Source organism: Lactuca sativa, chromosome 7 (assembly GCF_002870075.4).
Source record: "Lactuca sativa cultivar Salinas chromosome 7, Lsat_Salinas_v11, whole genome shotgun sequence".
Lineage (NCBI taxonomy): Eukaryota > Viridiplantae > Streptophyta > Magnoliopsida > Asterales > Asteraceae > Lactuca > Lactuca sativa.
Window position 1 is genome coordinate 120,753,751 of NC_056629.2, and position 19,231 is coordinate 120,772,981.

Genomic DNA, 19,231 nt, shown 5'->3' on the forward strand with positions numbered 1-19,231 from the left:
TCCAAGATACATAGGGCCTTTCGAGATTCTTGCCAGAATCGGCCCTGTGGCTTACAAGCTTAACCTACCGCGTGAACTTAGTAACATCCATCCAACCTTCCACGTCTCAAACTTGAAAAAGTGTCTGTCCGACGAGACTCTTGTTATTCCACTCGACGAGATCGAGATCAACGAGAGCCTCAACTTTGTGGAAGAACCAGTATAAATCATGGACCGAGAGGTCAAGCAAACAAAACAAAGTCACATACCCATCGTGAAGGTTCGCTGGAATGACAAGCGGGGACCCGAATTCACATGGGAACGCGAAGATCAGATGAAACAAAAGTACCCTCATCTCTTTCATGTTCACTAGTATCTTTACTACTTTAAATTTCGGGACGAAATTCTCTCTAACGGGGGGATGATGTGACAACCCGATATTTCAACTCTTTGTAACGACAAAAATGGGTCAAGTATTGTAACCACTTCTGAATAATAAAAAGTTACTTTCATAATAAAATGTATAAGTAAGTTCCACTTAATTTCCTTCTATGATTAAATGTCTTTGAACCATGATCGTACGTAAAAAGAACGCCCAAATCCGACTTCATATAGCGAAGTTATGATTTTTCCAAGTTCGGCTTAGCAGCAGACAACTAAAAACTCGAATCGGAGATCGAGCGACTTTTGGCCGGAATGACCTAAACGAGAATCAAAGGTCTCGACAATGGTATTCCAGCGGTAAAAAGTCTGGCAAAAACCGACATCAGATAAAGAAGTTATGAATTTTCTAAGAAATTTCTTAAACACGATGGATTTTTAATAAATAATAAAAAAAAAATTGGAATTTGCCGACAGAATCTAAACGAAAGTTGTAGAGCGTAGTCTCACCTACGCGAGGATATAAAGACCATCGAAAACGGAGTTCGTATGAAGAAGATATGAATTTTTGAAGTTTATTAAATAAATTAATTATTTATTTTATTCAAAATTCGGATATTATCCGAAGGGGAGTCAGCGTCCTCATCCGAGGTACGCGCTGCGTACTCCTGTACGCCCCGCGTAACCGAGAGGATTGGCCTCTGATCGTCCACGTCGCGCTATCCGAAGGAAACCGACCCGTCCGACCCGACGTCCCATCCGACCCGCGTACCCAACAACCCGTTCCATCTGAACCGAGGCAGTCGAGGCTTCGGCCATGCATGACGTACGTGTACGCGCTGCGTACGAGCGTACGCCCCGCGTACCGAGGCAAACCAGCCTTACTATAAATAGGATGCGAGGGTTTCCAAAGAAAGGGTTCATTTCTCTTCTCTCTCTCTCAACTTTGCCTCGTTTTCCGTGTCCGTTCAAACCCGAAGCTCTGGTCTTTTTGGCTCAAGTCCCGAAGGTCGATTTTACTCCCGAGATTCCCAAGAATCCCGAGGAAAATCCGTTTCCCGAGACGAAACTCTGCCCGGTTTTCCATCTCGCTATCTTCAAACTTTCAAGTGAGTTTCATACCCCTTAATCAACCGTTTTAATTATTCTAAATACTTTTATATGCTTTCAAGGGGGGAATTACAAGTAAAACACATGAGTATTATCATGTGTTACATAAAGAAACTCTTTTATATACTGTTATACATTCAAATCACATGCGATTTATAAACATTTAAAGGAACTTTTATATATATAACATATGTCACAATAGCATTTTACCTTTTAAAATATAATGTTGTTGTAATGCATGTATAAACTAAACTGTTCTTAGATTTTTCTTGTCTATCCTAGACTCTACACCAAAAATCTATACTTTCATAAACAAGTGATTCCTTTTCTCAATATTTCTAAACAAACAAGACACGCTTTTTGGAAACTATAATAGGTATAGTTTTACGAACAGATTTCTAACTCTTATGTACTAGAAACATATACTTCAAGAAGTTTACTTTCGTATACAAGAACAAACGTAACATTTTAACAAGTAGATCTGTTTTTATACCACGGATTTGTGAGACACTAACTTCATGTACGTTCGAGTACACATTTCAAGTCCTGTATTATATACCAGAATCCCTTGGAGGGGGAGCATGGTGTTTGTGTATAGATCTATACGGGCTTGACAACCCGCGCCCTGACTGTTAGCTGCAGTCCACCGTTTGGGGTGACAAACGTCATAACATTCCAACGCCTAAAGAACTTTGTGTATAGGCATTCAGAGTCAATAGTATGGTTATAAAACTCACAAGGGGTATTAAAAATGCATTGATTTACAAGGTTTTTCAAACTCATTGGTTATTCTACATTTACATACATTTTGGAAACAAACATTGGTCTTGAGTGAAGGCTACTTTTATACTAGTAGAAAATATAGGATTTTCTAAACACAAACAAACAAAGATAAAACATTTCATTTCATTCAAACATTGTCACTTAAATACTTATGAAATTCACCAGCTTAAATGCTGATCTACTCTTTCAAAATTACTTGTATGTCCCAGGGATTCAGTAATTTCAGGTACTAATATGCTTTTGAAGAAGAGATGCTGCGGCGCCAGTTTAATCTCATATTTTGACATCATATTGTAATTGGTTTTGAACATGTAACTTTTGACAAATGTAAACTTTCAATTATATATATGATGGTTGTATTGCTTTCTTTACTATGTATTCATTTGTTACGTTACCACATGAAGTCATCCGCCCCCGAACGTTTCCGCCGTTCAGGTTTGGGGGTGTGACAAGTGCTGACTCGACGAGTCTGACACGCAGAATGCTGTTTTTGTGGGATTTTGACATGTTTTGGCTGTGGAAAATTACCTAAAACGTTTTTAATTAATAAAATGTGATTTTTATTTATTTTGGGCGAATATCCTTACCAAAATATTAGATAATCACCCTTTAATCAAATATTTGTTACCTTATACGATAATGTTTAATTATTTGGTTATTTGATGAATTATCCTGCTAGACATTTGACTAGGTCCAAATTCGATAATTGTCTTATTTGAATAGTTTCAAATTACTCCCTTTTAAGTTTTATAGTTTAAGTTTGAACTTAAAAGTTTTGTTCTTTGAAATTTAAATAGTTAAACCCAAATGTTTTGAAAAGTTTCAAAACGTGCCCTCAAGTTTTGGAATTTAAATTTTTGATAAAAGAAATTTAATTTTGAAATATTTAAATTCTAAACTCTAATGTTTAGAAATGTTTTTAAACTTGCCCTCAAGTTTTGGAATTCAAAATTTTGATTAATAGTTTTAATTACGTAATATTTAAATTCTAAAACTTTAGTATTTTGAAAGGTGTAAAATACACCCTATACTATATATATATGTAACGTTAAAAGTCTAATATTATATATATATATATATATATATATATATATATATATATATATATGTATATATATATATATATATATATATATATGAGAAAAAAGTTAGTCTTACCGTTAGTAGGTCTCATTCACGAAGCTGGTCTAATAAGGGTGTTTAAGGAAATTACCTATAAAAGGGCAATTGAATGGGTTTCCACTCTTACCTACCGCACTCTTGACTAGTGGAGGGTCGTTAGCCGAACAGGTAGGATAGGACAGAAACCTTCCATTATAAGTATAATGAAGTACAAAGTAACCAAATGTTTTTCAAATTCCCAAATCATAATTACTTTAGGAAAAATGTGAAATTGTATGCTAATCCCTTGAATGACACTTTATACCCTTGCCAAGATGTTAGAAGAGCGTGTGTGGTTAACCGGTACACTAATTTCGGTTTGGCATTGGTAGCAAAGGGTGGCTCGATGTTTATCATAGATCAATGGAGCGAGTGTGGCTAATTGGCACTTTGATTAGGTGATAGTAGCATCCAGTGCACCACGTGATTCACATGGTTATTGACACCTTGTTTGTGATCCTCGGCATCCCAGTCAAAAACTTGAAGGGCATAATCGAGATTCAACATGCCATTGAAAAGTTCAATGTATCTCAAAAGATATAGGAGTTTCAAATCATTTAAAACTTAAATTTCTTTTTCGTTTTTCATGGTGGAAATTGGTAAATCGTCATTTACCTACCTTCAAATATTCTGTAATTAGATTACGGCATCCCTCTTCTAGGTTATAAAGTATTATCTTGGATCCTAGCCTTGATGTTTCATTTGGTTGTTACATCAAGGATTCTAATCAACTTGACTTGAATTTCTCCCATTTTGTAGATGTCTGAATCTTACAATGGTCTTCCCAAATCCCATGGAACAAGTTTTCCAAATGGAGATGATATTCCACGATATGATCGAGGAACCAGAGATCATGCTTCACTTCCTCCACCTCCTCCAATTAATCTCCCTGACCCACAAGTTTGAAGGCTTGAAAAGTTCAAGCTCACTCAAGCCCTTTTCGCAAGTAAACATGAAGATGGGAAATCTATGTGTGCACACGTCTTAGAGATGAAGTCACACATTGACAGGTTAAGGATGTTGAGTGTTGAGATTTCAGGTGAGTTGGCTGTTGACTGGGTTCTTCAGTCACTTCCTGAGTCATATAGTGTGTTAATTAGAGAATACTATATTATGGATCATGACGTGACCCTCATTGATCTTACCAATTTGGTTATATTTGCTGAATCAACAATGATTTGGCGTGCTGGTCAAGCAAATTTGTCTAGTGAATCAAACTCCCAAACTTCAATGAGCATTGGTAACATTGGAAGTCCAGAAAGGACTAAGTATGAGATTGTCCCATGTGCTATACCAAAGGAGTCCATGTGCTTTTATTGCGAACAGAAGGGGCATTCGAGACGAAGCTGCCCAAACTACCTGAGAGATCTAAGAGATGGGAGAGTCAAAATGTATGTCTCTACTTCAGGTAAAATCCAATAAATAACTCTATAAGTTCCTATTCTTTGATTTTCAATACATGATGTGATAAGATTACATTTTGATGTTTTGTAGGATCGAAGAAAAGAGAGGAAGCTTAAGGGAAGAAGTAAGCTGAATCTGATCGTTAAGAAATGGATTTTATCGCATTGCTTGAAGATCGGATTTTTAAGCTACTACTTTAGAGTTAGAATAGATTGCTTAGAAATTGAAATAACATAGTTTTCATTTGAATCGCATTGTAAGGACAAGTTTTTCCGCAATAAAATGAATTTTGATTTCATCTTATTTATTTATCCTTGCAATGGCATATGTGAAAATGGATTTTTATGTATTTCTAATTTTAGCAATGTTGAATTAGATGTGATTTTTGATTATGTTATTTGTGAAATGTCGAGAATTTACCAAATAGTGAGAGTTTCTCATCGCCCAAGTTTCAATTGGACAGAAACTTGAAATCATGCAACATGCATTGCGTGATGAATGAGAAACTTCATATTTGGAATTAGATTAAATCTTTGGCAAAGTGTTAAATGAAGGACTAATAGATCGAGTACACTAGGTTGTACGTTGATCAAGTCCACCACAAGAGTGATAAAGATTCGTCATGACTTACTAAAGTTTAAGTAAATATGATTATACTTATAAGATTAAGTGTAATTATGAGTTGGTTGAAAGAGTTTCAATGAATAGCAAAACGAATAAAGAAGAATCAAGTAGGCAGAAAGATAAAAGTTTCTCCATTCTAAGAAGAAGGGAGAGTACCTTTTATTGTGTTTTATGATAAGTCTTAATGATAAAGAACCATATCTCAATTGATCCTCTAGACGAGCCTTAGTGCATTTGTATGTCTAAGAAGAGGAATCGAGAATTGTGGAAATGGTTAAATCAACTAGTTAATCATACTTCATTCCAATATCAAGTCTTAGAGTTATACTCCAAGATTGTGAATTGAGTGACACGTCTTAAGTAGGTTTATTACACTCAACAAATGTGGAATTGGAAAAAGTCTTCTTATTCCTGCACATTTTAGATTGGTAAGTTGTGATGTCTTGGATAAGACAAAGACCAACTAAACCCAATTATGTGAAGTAATAGTCTTGATAAAAACTACACTAACTCTTGAATATTTGTTTTGTCAAAGAATGTTTCTTGACTCGAGAATCTTATATGTCAAGGAGTAAGTGGGAGTCTTAATGGTCTTCAAAGGTTTCAAGAACAAATCAAGAGTTAAATCTAGTTGATCATCACTAGCACACGACTTGAGGTTTAAAGCCTATCAAGGATGACATACTCTTTTTCTGTGTCATTCCAATTGAGTTACTTATGCATGTGAGTTCTATGAGTTCTCATTTGAATGCATAATGACAAAGCACCTTGATCAATGGAAAGTACATTGATATGAAAGGGTGAGTTGCTTGGAACACATGGTGGGCATTCATGTTACCATGAGGCAAGAAATCGAGATTGAGCATGTTCAGTTCATATGAGTTTGGATTTGTCGCAAACTTTGGTTTTGGAAAATTCACATGGATAGGAACACATACACTTTAAAATCCATGTGTCATGAGGTTTCCCTCCTTCATGAAAATTATTGTATGGAAATGCTTTCCCTAAGAGAGATTTTAAGAAGATTGCAATTGTGAAAAATTGTATTCCCAAATTTGATTATGATTACGGCATCCCTCTTCATAGTTCGAATTGTGAGATTTGGCAATTAGGCTGAACATTTTGTGACTTAGTAACATGAGTTCTAAAATTGTTTAGAGGCACATATAAGCTATCTAAGAAAAGGTGTATGAGTTTAAGAAGCTTAGATAAAGGATTATCGAAGCATCTAGTATTCAAAATATGGACTTTGGAATTCAAAAAGTATTGTTTTCTAGAAGTTTAAGTGTTTTCTGAATACATGTCAAAGCTAGTGGGAGCATAAGTGTTATGCTTGTATGGAAATAATCATTGTGTTAATGGGAGCATGCTTATAATTATTTTAATTATTGCAAGTTAGCAATATTAATTATAGAAAACAAAGATTCGCTTTGCAATGTTGTAGGGGTTGAAAAGTTGTTTTGCTATAATTAAGGGAGAGAATATTATACTTCATTTCAAATATAAAGGCTTAGATTGTGAAATTTTAATCAAATTTAGTCAAATATATATGAATGTTATGTTGGAATGGTTCAACATGAGGACATTCTATATATGGAAATGATAATTGCATTCTCAAAATTTGGTTGTGATTATGGCATCCCTTTTCATAATCAAAATTGTGAGAACATGGCAATTAGAAATATTATAGCAGAAAACTAGTAAAGTATCACGTCTTCATTTGAGACATGATGAATCGTGTTCCATACGCTTCGGGTATAGGATCGATTGCATATGCTATAATGTTTGATCATTCTAAAATTTTCCAAATGCTTAGCGCATTAAGAGGGAAAAAGGACTAGAACGGTGTTGGCTAAAATAATTAAAGAACTATCAAAGGACGATCTAAGGTTTGCAAGGATTTGTTGCTTGTGAGTAGTTGGAAGTATAGTATTGGATGGACCATGTTGACATTATTTTGAATAAATAAGACTCTATTTAGAATGAGTTGTCATATGGCAAATATGGAAACTTTTAGGAGTTGGATATGGAGAGTCTATGGCTAGATTAGAAACTTTTATGCAAGAAGGATGTTAAAAGGAATGTACTTTGAATGTGAGACTTCGCGTCTATGGAATTGTCTTGTAATAATTTCCGATAGAATACCTTGGAATTTCATTATCCAAGTCTTGGTGACTTCTGTGCTATTACATTACGAAAGGATCGTTGCATAGAATGTTAGAATCTAACATATTCCAAAAGTGGCAAGAATTTTGTATTCTTACACTATTGATGAGGATTTGGAATTGTGAAATGAGTTTCATTGGAAAGGTTAACAGTTGATGTATTTCACAAGTAAGGATCATAGGTAACATAGTGTGCATGCTCGGAGCATGGGACAGCTATTGTTGTAATTCAAGTAATAAGTTGATTATTTGAAACATTAAACAATGTTTAATGATTAGTCAATATGGTGTTTAAATAAAAGGTGTTTTATTTACACTCAAAAGTTTTGGGGCCATATAGGATTAAGTATTATCGTTGTGTTTAATTTTGCATGTATTGATTTCCAGAATAACTGGGTTATTCGAACCTCCACGATCATTCATATGTTGGAAGTAGGTATGAAGGAAGACTGTCATGAATCTGTATGTAGATTGTCTAAAGTGTTTAGACATAGCACAAGTTTGTTGCAGAGTTCATGAGTGCTTTGATAAGATTAATGTATTGGATTAAAACCACGCTCACTTGAATCACAGCATGGATTTATCACGGGTGATTAGTGAGACAATAACATTGTATATTCTTGAAACCAAGACGTGTGAGTTTTTATTTGGTGGTCAGTTGCACATTGACGATAAGTAAACACACCAGTAACTTGGTGTTATAAAACTTAATGTTGTGTGCGATTCGATTAGTAGGTGCAAGCAAGCATTTGAGTCAAAGTTTATCCATTCCTTTTACCCAAGGTGGGATAAAAACGATATCTGTAAGCCCCTCGATAATTTAGTGATGACACCCTAAGCAATTGGCCAAGCTGGGACTAAGTTGATGTGTTCAATTGTAGTCTGTTGTCAATCGTCATAAATTAGATGTCGGGAAACAATACATAGACAGAGAGAATGATTTAAATCCACGTCTCATGTCTATACGATATTTTGAGAATGGAGGAATATATAATCCCTTATCTAAAGGACACGCGTATCTGATAAGATCAGAGTTGACAACGGCTTTTGAAAGCTACGATTGCTGATCAGGTTCTGAAGTTATGCAAAATAGTTATTAGACTTATCCAAGTGGGAGACTTTTGGATTAGTGTCTAAGTCCATAACTATTTTGGTATGTACTTGACCTGATTATGAGCATGGTCCTTTTGGGTTGCCTTCACCATAGCAATATGTAGGATGAATTAAGGAGAGAAAGGTTTAATTATGATTTATTAATATATTATGAGAATAATATATTATAGGAGAAATCATATTGTTTAATTAATATAGTCGAGAATTAATTTTGTGGCTAAAAGAGATTAATTAAACTTAGGGAACTGGAATTGTAATTATAAGATAATTGCAATTGGGCTATGGATCACCTTTAAATAATAGGTTGGACGAATTTTATGGGGAAGCCCATTAGAAATCGTCCAAGGCATGTTCTAGAAGGGGTCCATGGGCTGCTTAGGGCTTAAGCAGTCAAATTAGGGTTTCTTTGTTAGATAACCCTAATTGCCTACCTATTTAAAGAACCCTTAAGACCCTAAAACGTGGCTAAGTGTTGCTTTAGGGTTTCCAGCCGTTTTTGGTGCCCCCCTCCCCCTCTCTTCTCTTCTTCATCTTGTTGCTTAGTGGTGTTTGTCACTCCATTAAAGGTGCAACACTTGAGGCACTAAGCTTTCTGAAGCCAAGGATTGATTGTTATTGCTATATAATAATCAAAGGTAAGATCTAAACCCTTATTTTAGTTATAGTTTATTAGATCTAGGATTTATGGCTTTGGATGATCAATTGCATGTTCATTAAACAAACTAGATCTAAAGCTATTAGGGTTTGCATGTACACTATAGGATTGATGTATTGCTCAAAACCTATCACTTTGGTGTTATTTGACTCGGGTGAGAGTCGGTATTTCATGTCTTTAGCATTTAGTCAGCACATCAGTACATGTCGAGAGGCGTTGAGTCGACCTCATCGAGTTTCCATAGCTGACGAGCAAGCGATATATGCCACTGAGGTGATTCAAGGATGTGTACTCGAGATCTTTGGCATTGAGTTCCCGATAGATCTGGTTCCGATTGTGATGGGGGATGTCTGTGTCATCGTGGGCATAGACTGGTTAAGCAGATTCAGAGCGGTCATCGACTGCGAGCGACAGCTGGTGACCATACGAGACCCTAGTGGGGGATTGCTTACGGTGTATGGAGAGGGTACCCGTTCTGGGTCAACGTTTTGTTCGGCTGCCAGAGCGAGGCAGAGTCTACAGCAGGGTTGTAGTGGGTATGTGGCATATGTGATGGACAAACGAGTGGCCGCAGGGAGGCCGAGTTTGGTTGGTGATGTACCGATAGTGTGAGAGTTTCCAGATGTTTTCCCCGAGGAGTTGCTGGGTGTGCCTCCCGAGAAGCAGGTAGAGTTTTGTATCGATTTAGTTCCGGGAGCGGCGCCTATTGCCAAGGCACCTCATCACCTTGCGCCGCTACAGATGCAGGAGTTATCCTCGAAGCTTCAGGAGCTGTTAGGAAAGGGGTTTATTCGGCCGAGTAGCTCGTCGTGGGGAGCGCCGATCTTTTTGTCAAGAAAAAGGATGGTTCACACCAGATGTGCATTGATTACCGGGATTTGAATAAGTTGACGGTCAAGAAACGTTACCCCTTACCGAGGATTGATGACTTGTTCGATTAGTTGCAGGGGGCGTCTTGGTTCTCCAAGATTGATTTGAGGTCTAGATCTCATCAGATGAGAGTGCGTGATGAGGATATCCAGAAGACGGCTTTTAGGACACGTTACGGGCAGTACGAGTTCGTGCTGATGCCTTTTGGGCTAACCAATGCAACGACAACGTTCATGGATCTCATGAATAGGGTGTGCAGGTCAATGTTGGATCGATCGGTGATCGTGTTCATCGACGATATATTAGTGTATCCGAGGTCTAGAGAGCAGCATGAGGAGCATTTGAGGGAGATTCTCAGAGTTTTGAGAGCGGAGAGGCCTTATGCCAAATTCTCCAAGTGCAATTTCTGGTTGCGAGAGGTCCAGTTCTTGGGGCATCTCGTCAACCAGAATGGGATATTGGTCGATCTGGCCATGATTGAGGCTGTGATGAGTTGGAAGGTGTCGAGATCCCCCACTGAGATCAGGAGCTTCCTGGGGATGGCAAGCTATTATCAGAGATTTATCAGGGATTTCTCCAAGATCATTGTTCCTCTTACCAAGTTGACCCGGAAGGGAGTGACTTTTAGTTGGGGTCCTGAGCAGCAGGCCTCCTTTGAGACGCTTCACCAGAGATTATGCGAAGCCCCGGTGTTAGCCCTTCCAGAAGGGATGGAAGATTTTGTGATGTATTGTGACGTGTCGATATCGGGGTTGGGTGCAATGGTTATGCAGAGAGGACATGTGATAGCATATGCATCAAGGCAGCTGAAGCCTCATGAGACAAAGTATCCCACCCACGATCTGGAGATGGGGGCAGTGTGTTCGCCCTCAACATCTGGTGTCACTATTTGTATCGGATCCGGTGTATCATATACACGGACCACAAGAATTTGAAGTACTTTATGGATCAGCCCAACCTGAATATTCGCCAGAGGAGATGGTTGGATGTGGTAAAAGATTATGATTGTGAGATCCTGTACCATCTGGGCAAGGCTAACGTCGAAGTTAACGCCCTGAGCCGGAGGTCGAAGAGTGCCCCGATGCGAGACATTTGTATGAGGATGATGACTCCGGTGTTGGATATCATACGAGGGACCCAGGTAGAGGACGTGAGGCCGGAGAACCGCAAGAGAGAGAGGGTGATCGGGCAGATAATTGAGTTCGTTACCGATAGCCAAGGGCTTTTGACCTTTCAGGGTCGGATTTGGGTTCCGTTTGTGGGTGGAGTACGTACCATTCTGAGGGAGGAGGCACATAGATCGAGGTTCTCGATCCATCCCGAGGCCACTAAGATGTATTTGGACCTGAAAAGAGACTATTGGTGGCCCTGTATGAAGAGGGGTGTTGCATGGTTCGTTGCGAGGTGCTTGACCTATCGTAGGGTTAAGGTCGAGCAGCAGCATCCCCATGGCAAGTTGCAGCCACTTGAGGTTCCCCAGTGGAAGTAGGAACAGATTTCGTTGGATTTATCACCAAATTGTCGAGGACCGCTAGGGGTGTCGATGTAATTTGGGTGATCGTTGACCGGCTGACGAAGAGCGCTGACTTCCTTGCTATTAGTGAGAGCTCTTCCTCAGAGAGACTGGCAGAGATGTATGTGATGGAGGTGGTATCGTGGCATGGAGTACCGACCTCCATTGTGTCCGGTCGACATGTACGTTTCACTTCCAAGTTCTTGAAGAAGTTCCATGAGGAGTTGGGTACGAGGTTACATTTCAGTACCACTTACCACCCCCAGACGGACAGATAGAGTTAGCGAACGATTCAGACGCTCGAGGACATGTGTTGGGGCATGTAAATGCTCCACAAATAATGAGTGATAGTTAGGTTGTATTTTCCCTTTATTGTATTTTGTGGTGTAAATACTCTCCCTCTATATAAAGGGAGAGTTAGTCATTCATTTCAAAGTTAGCTATCTCATTTCACTTTTCTTAGTTAGAGTTACACTTCTCAAAATGTAATTCTAGAGAGAGAAAGTGGTGGGTTCTCCCCACCTAGGGAGAGTTTCTCTCCCACCATGTTCTTCATGCTTCATTATGATTATTCTCTCTTGTTCTTAGTCTTTTCTTATGAACTCATAATATGTTCTTCGTGTTCATACTTCCAAAAACACGACTAATCTCGAGATATCTTTCTTCCGCATTCACCATTCGTTATAAAAATGGGTTCCTACAATTGGTATCAGAGCCGCACATTGAAGATCTCACGATTAGTTCAAGGGAATGACTCCCGTTCGATGATTATCTTGTGATTTTTCCGTGTTTCTGCAAGAAAAATTTTCGGGTTGCAAACCGGAATTTTCTTTTTATGAATTTATTTCTTAGTTCTATCTTATGGGTGATTCTATCTCAATAAAATAAATTGTTGTTGTTGCTGCTCGTTCTATTTGATGCTGGAAGAAGATGTTTTTAAAAGGTTATTATTTTGTTGTTGAAGAAATGAAGAAAAATGGGAGAAGAATATAATTTTGTGTTCTCTTAAAAAGGTTGAAGATGTATTCCAGGGAGTTATTTTTCCTTTGGATGAGAAGACACAAGATTATGGGCTTATTTTCTTGAAGAAAGTGGAGAAAAGCATTTCTTTTTGAAGATTTTTCTTTCTAACAACTTTCATTAATATGAGGTATGAAGCTCTTGATTCTCATATTTTAGATGTTGTAGATCCTCTAATTGAATTGTTTGCACGTAAGTTGTTGTTTGCAAAAAATATATTGTCCTTGTTACTCTTTTGGGTAAAGAGTGCTCCACTATTTGCTCCCTCAAAAAGACAAAAACCATGTGACATAGTCCAATACCATCACCTTTTGTCCCCTAAAAACCCCCTGTATACACTTCGTTTTGCCTTCCTAAGACCCCCTTGTTGACTTAAATGCTTTATAAAAAGATTCCCTTATTAAAATATGAATAAATGGCCTTTGCAGTACCATTTTTCATGAAAAAATAGCATTTTTCGTCACCTGTTCAGCCCCTTCCGGACCCTCGAACTGCAGCCAAAAACTGCCTACTGGAGTCCCCTAAGAAGCCTCCCCGTAGCCCCTCTTAAGCCCTGATCCGAAGCCCCTTGACCGCAGCCTAAACCGTCTTTGTTGATAGACCGAAGTCTGGACTCCCTACCGTAGCCATTTTCAGGACCGAAGTCTTCTTGGTCAGACCGCAGCCTCGGTCAGCAGTTCCGACCGCAATCTCGCTTCCGAAGTGGCTTGCCTGCTCGCACCTACCGTAGCCATTTCCTTCCTGGCACCGCAGCTCAGCTGTTACCTCGCATCCGCAGTCACACCTTCCTTGCGTCCGCACCCGAATGATTCCATCCGTAACCAAGCTCCATCCGAAGTCATCTCCCTTGACACGCCACCCTTTCTCCTCCCACAACACCCTCACCCGCAACCCCCTTTCCAACCCAGCAGACATCGGATCCTCCTCTCTCCATCACCCCTTCAGCCTTCAGCCCTCTCCTTCTTCCTCCTCCTCCCCCCTCCTTCTTCCTTCTCCTTCTCCCCTCCTCCTCTCCTTTCTTTTTCCTCCCTTCTCATTACCTTCCCCCCTTTTTTTTAGCATTCTTTTTTTTAAGCCTCATTTTTTTTATTTATTCAGTTTATTTTATTTTATTTTTTTTAGTTAATTTCTTTTAACACCAATTATTTTTTTTCAGTTAAATTCTTTTTAACACCAATTTTTTTTATTCAGTTAAATTTTTCTTTAACCCAATTTTTTTTATTTAGCCAATTTTTCTTAACACCAATTTTTTTATTTAGCCTTTTTTTATTATAACCATTTTTTTATTAAAACCAATTTTTTTTAACACCAATTTTTGCCACCACTTACCCATGGATTGTCACATTGGTTATTTATTTCATGCCGGTTATTATTATTGGAAGAATACTCCTACTGCAGTCGGACTTCAAATTATCTTTTTGTGATGCTTGCACCGCAACGGCGATTGATCAACAAAGTTGTTTCGCATTCTTCACTTTGTGGGATATTATGACTTGGCGCTCTTGATTTTTGATTGACGAATCATGCATGTGGACTTTATTCTCTATTGAAGACCACTTCAAGTGTTCCGGCACCGCAATTTGGATATTTGGATATTATTTTTGGCACAACAGACTTTCTCAGCACAACTTCAGCAACTATGTCACCCGCCTTCTCATGACCGCAAGAGTATTTATTTTACTCTTTCTCGTTTCTTATCGAGACCTTTCATACATTTAGGGAGAGCTTCTCTTAGCTCTTGGTATCCGACACTCTCCATCCGATGATTTGTTGATTTTTGATATCCGGTCATTGGTTATCAAAAATAGGGAGAGAATATCATCCGGATTTGGTTATTATTGTTTGAGTTTGGATTTTGAATACTTTTGAAGACGATTATTTATTTAGTGATGCGACGTGGCACTTAGTTTTGGTCTTCATTGATCAAATTTTTGGCATTACTCGATGTTTTCTGACTCAAATTATTTATTATTCGGACTCTACCACAGGATGGTTTTGTGATTCACATCTGGTTTAGTTCTTATGGTTTCACGAGTTTGGATTTGTGATATGTTGAAGACGAAGATTATTTTAGCGATGTGACGTGGCACTTAGTTATGATCCTTGGATCAAATTTTTAGCATCGCTGGACCATGTTTTGGACTCACATTATCTTTATCCGGACTACATTTTATGGATGCTTCACATTAGCATGTTATCCTTTGAAGAATTTCGGTGTATTATGATTCGAGAACTCGAGATGTTTTTCCTACTTTTGAAGACGAAGTGTTTCTTTTATTGGATCTTCTACTTGCTCATGGTGACCTCCTTCTTCGGGTGATTATGACTGGTTTGAAGATTTGGATCTTATCTTTTCTGCTTCAATGGTTATGCTTTGAAGCCGAAGACCTTCATTTCAGAGATTCATGGCCAGTGTCAGACTTCATAGAAACTTCAAAGTTTCAGAGACATTTCATCACTTGATTTCATTTTATTACCACACTTGCTAGTCGGATTACTGTATTATAGCCATGTATCACTTATTGTATCTCTCATCATTTGTAAGCATTTAGGGAGAGAATGTTGGGGCATGTAAATGCTCCACAAATAATGAGTGATAGTTACGTTGTATTTACCCTTTATTGTATTTTATGGTGTAAATACTCTCCCTCCTATATAAAGGGAGAGTTAGTCATTTATTTCAAAGTTAGCTAGCTCATTTCACTTTTCCTAGTTAGAGTTACACTTCTCATAATGGAATTCTAGAGAGAGATAGTGGTGGGTTCTCCCCACCTAGGGAGAGTTTCTCTCCCACCATGTTCTTCATGCTTCATTATTATTATTCTCTCTTGTTTTTCGTCTTTTCTTATGAACTCATAATATGTTCTTCGTGTTCATACTTCCAAAAACACGACTAATATCGAGATATCTTTCTTCTGCGTTCACCGTTCGTTATAAAAATGGGTTCCTACAACATGCTTCGAGCATGTGTGCTGGACTTCGGAGGAAGTTGGGAGACATACCTACCATTAGCGGAGTTCTCCTATAACAACAACCACCATTCGAGTATTGATATGCCTCCCTTCGAGATGTTGTACGGGAGGAGGTGTCGGACTCCTATCTACTGGGGAGAGGTGGGGCAACGAGTGATGGGCAGTACTGAGATAGTGCTACAGACGACAGAGCAGATACAGCAGGTCAGACATAGGTTGTTAACAACTCAGAGCCTCCAGAAGAGTTATGCGGATAGGCATCGATCCAAGCTCGAGTTTCAGGTTGGAGATTTCGTGCTCCTTAAGGTATCTCCTTGGAAATGAGTGATCCGATTCAGGAAGAGGAGCAAGCTGAGGCCCCGGTACAATTGTCCATTCAAAGTGATTGCAAGGGTAGGCAGGGTAGCATATCGCTTAGACCTACCTGCTGAGTTGAGGAAGTGTATAGCTGACGAGGCGGCGGTGGCGCCACTGGAGGATATTCAAGTGGATGCGAGCCTGAATTATGTCGAGAGACCAGTTGCAATAGTGGAGAGGAAGATCAAGGTTCTAAGGAACAAGGAGGTGCTTCTCGTGCAGGTTCAGTGGCAGCATCGGAGAGGGTCCGAGCTGACTTGGGAGCCGGAGTCAAAGATGCGGGAGCAGCATCTGGAGCTATTTACGGCATGAGACTTCGAGGGCGAAGTCTGGTTCTAGTGGGGGAGAATTGTAACATCCCAAAAATCAGGTATGCCTTATGAACCCTAATCTTTGGGCGATTGTCTATTTTGCTCCTTGTCAAGAAAAAGAATGGAAGACGGGTACGCGGAGCGTATTGGGGTGTACGCTCAGCGTACTCCTACGCATGCTTGATCGCGGAGGATTGCCTGCTACGCGGGGCGTACCTGGCCCAGTAATGAAACCCTAACCCTTTATTAGCCACTTATTTACGTAACCGCCAGATTCCCAGGTATCTTAGAGAACATTTTGGAGGGTAATTCTTCATCCTTTGGTGTGATCTTGCAAGAAGGAGTGGGAAAATCCAAGCTAGATCGATTTTGGACCTTAGATCTGTGTTGTTCACACTGAGATTCACATTTTGAAGTACAAGTTCCTTCCCATTTTGTGTATTTGATAGATTCCTTGAATCTAGGGTTTCCTTTGTGCAATTTTGAGTTGGGTTGTGAAGCATGTGAGGTCCCTTTGGGTGTAGACGATAGATCTAGACCTTGAGAGGTTCAAATGGTCCCAAGCTTCCAGCTTTATGAGGTCTCATGTGAGCCTTGAGAGTTAAACCCCATTTTAAAGGTTAGTTCTCCATTTTTGGTCTTATAAGCATTGCATGAACATAAAGTTTGAACCTTTACGTGAGTTTCGAGTGATAGGAGGTTAGATCTACAGGTTGGTGAAGTAGATCTGACCTCAAAGGATCGTTTGAGTGTCTTCATGGGAGGAACTCGTCGAGCCCATAAGGGACTCGATGAGTCGAGTCGGGTTGCCCCGTAATTTGCGACCTGTGATAACCCGTTGAGTGTAGGGTTGACTCAGCGAGTCGAGTGAGGACCAGGGGCGAAGAGGACATGCATGGACTCGCTGAGTCGCACGAGTGCACTCGACGAGTCTGGTTAAAGTTTGACCGTTGACTTTTGTTGACTTTTAGGGTTTGGTCAACAATCGGACTTGTGGACCATTTGAAGGGTAAAATGGTCTTTTAGCCTTCTTAGAGGACATGGAAGACACTAGTCTAGCCGGGAGAGCCTTTATTTATTTGAGATAATTGTTTATGTGTTTAGGCGGAGGCTAGATTAGTGTATACGAGTGTGAGATTATTTGAGATAGTTGAGGTGAGTCTACTCACTATACTGTACCTGGAAGGGTACCTATGTTCGACCGGAAGGTCTTATATGCTATGAGATGTATGTGTTATATGCTGATATGATGATATGTATGTATTATGTATGCTATGTATGATAAGGACCGGGAGGCCAAGATGATATGGGTCGGAGGGTCAAGAGAACATGGACCGAAAGGTCATAAGGTTACGGACCGGAAGGTCGATACGGGTAGTACCGGAAGGTCTTCCGGGATTTGGGATGGAAGTCTCGTAAGACACTTGGACCGGAAGGTCCCACAGAGTTATGGCCTAGAAAGGTGTATGTATTGTATGCGGTATTTTAGGGAACTCACTAAGCATTTATGCTTACAGTTGTTGTGTTGGGTGTTTCAGGTACTAGTCAGGACCGTGGGAAGGCGTCGACATGATCCATACACACTGAGAGGGTTTATGTAGTTGAGATCTTTTGAGATTCTGGGATTGTTTGTTATGATGACATTGGATACAGTTTGTTTTGTTTTGATGATTGAAAATATGATTTAAAAACGAAAAATTGTTTTAAAAATTTATATTGTTACAATTTAAAGACCATTATGGCCTCTTTTCTGGCCACCATTCCTATAGACTTAACCTCCCAAACCCTAAATATCATTCTTGTAGCAGAAGAGTGCCTTGGAGAGCTTGTTGGTGTATTCTTGGACATTTGAGGTGAAGAGAAAGCTTTGGAAGAGAAGGAGTTAGAGCTCAATCTTTTGGATCTGAGATTAGCAGTGTGAATAGCTTCGTTTGGAGGTAAAAAGCTTCAAGCTTTTCTTCTTTTCTATTTTTTTGTGTATGGGGATGTTTTAGGGTTTTGTCCCCCAAGTTGATAACTTTATGTGTTGATAAGCTCCTAGGACCCGACATTTGTCCCATGTTAGATAATTTTGGGTTGTTATGTCATAAAAATCCAGTCTTGGTCATTAAGAGCTGGACATGCTTGAGTTATGGGCTCCTAAAGGTTTGAAATGGAATGATTTGGGTGTTGGTGACTTCTACAGCCATGCAAAGGCTTAAAGTCACTGACTTAATGGATTAAGAGGCTTTAGAATAGTCAGATTTGGAAGTTAAAAGTGTGTCGTATAGGGTTTAGCCAATGTTTGGACCTTTGAGCCATGGGAGGGGTAAAATGGTCTTTTACCCTTTTGAGAGAACCTAGAGGAAGGTTAGCCTAGCCTTTGAGAGTCGTATTGATTAGATTAATTATTCTATGTGGTTAGGCAGAGGCTAGAACAGTATTTCCGAGTTCGAGATTTACCAAGTTACCCGAGGTGAGTCTTCTCACTATACTTTACCTAGAGTGGTAATTAGGGTTATGTGGTAAAGTATCTTGTATGTTATTTATGTGACGTGATGTACTGCATTATTTCTATGTGAGTTATTCAGTGTGTGTTCCAGAGTTAGGACCGGAGGTCCACAGAGTTAGGACCAAAAGGTCCATAGAGTTATATCCTTGAGTGGCTATTATGTGTTGTATATGGTATTTTGGGGAACTCACTAAGCATTTATGCTTACCGTGTTATTGTTGGGTTTTGAGCATTCTAACACTCCTATGGTGTACATGCAACCCTATAAACCTTGGATCTATGTTTTCTCTATTATACATGCAAATAAGAACTTTCCAAGGCT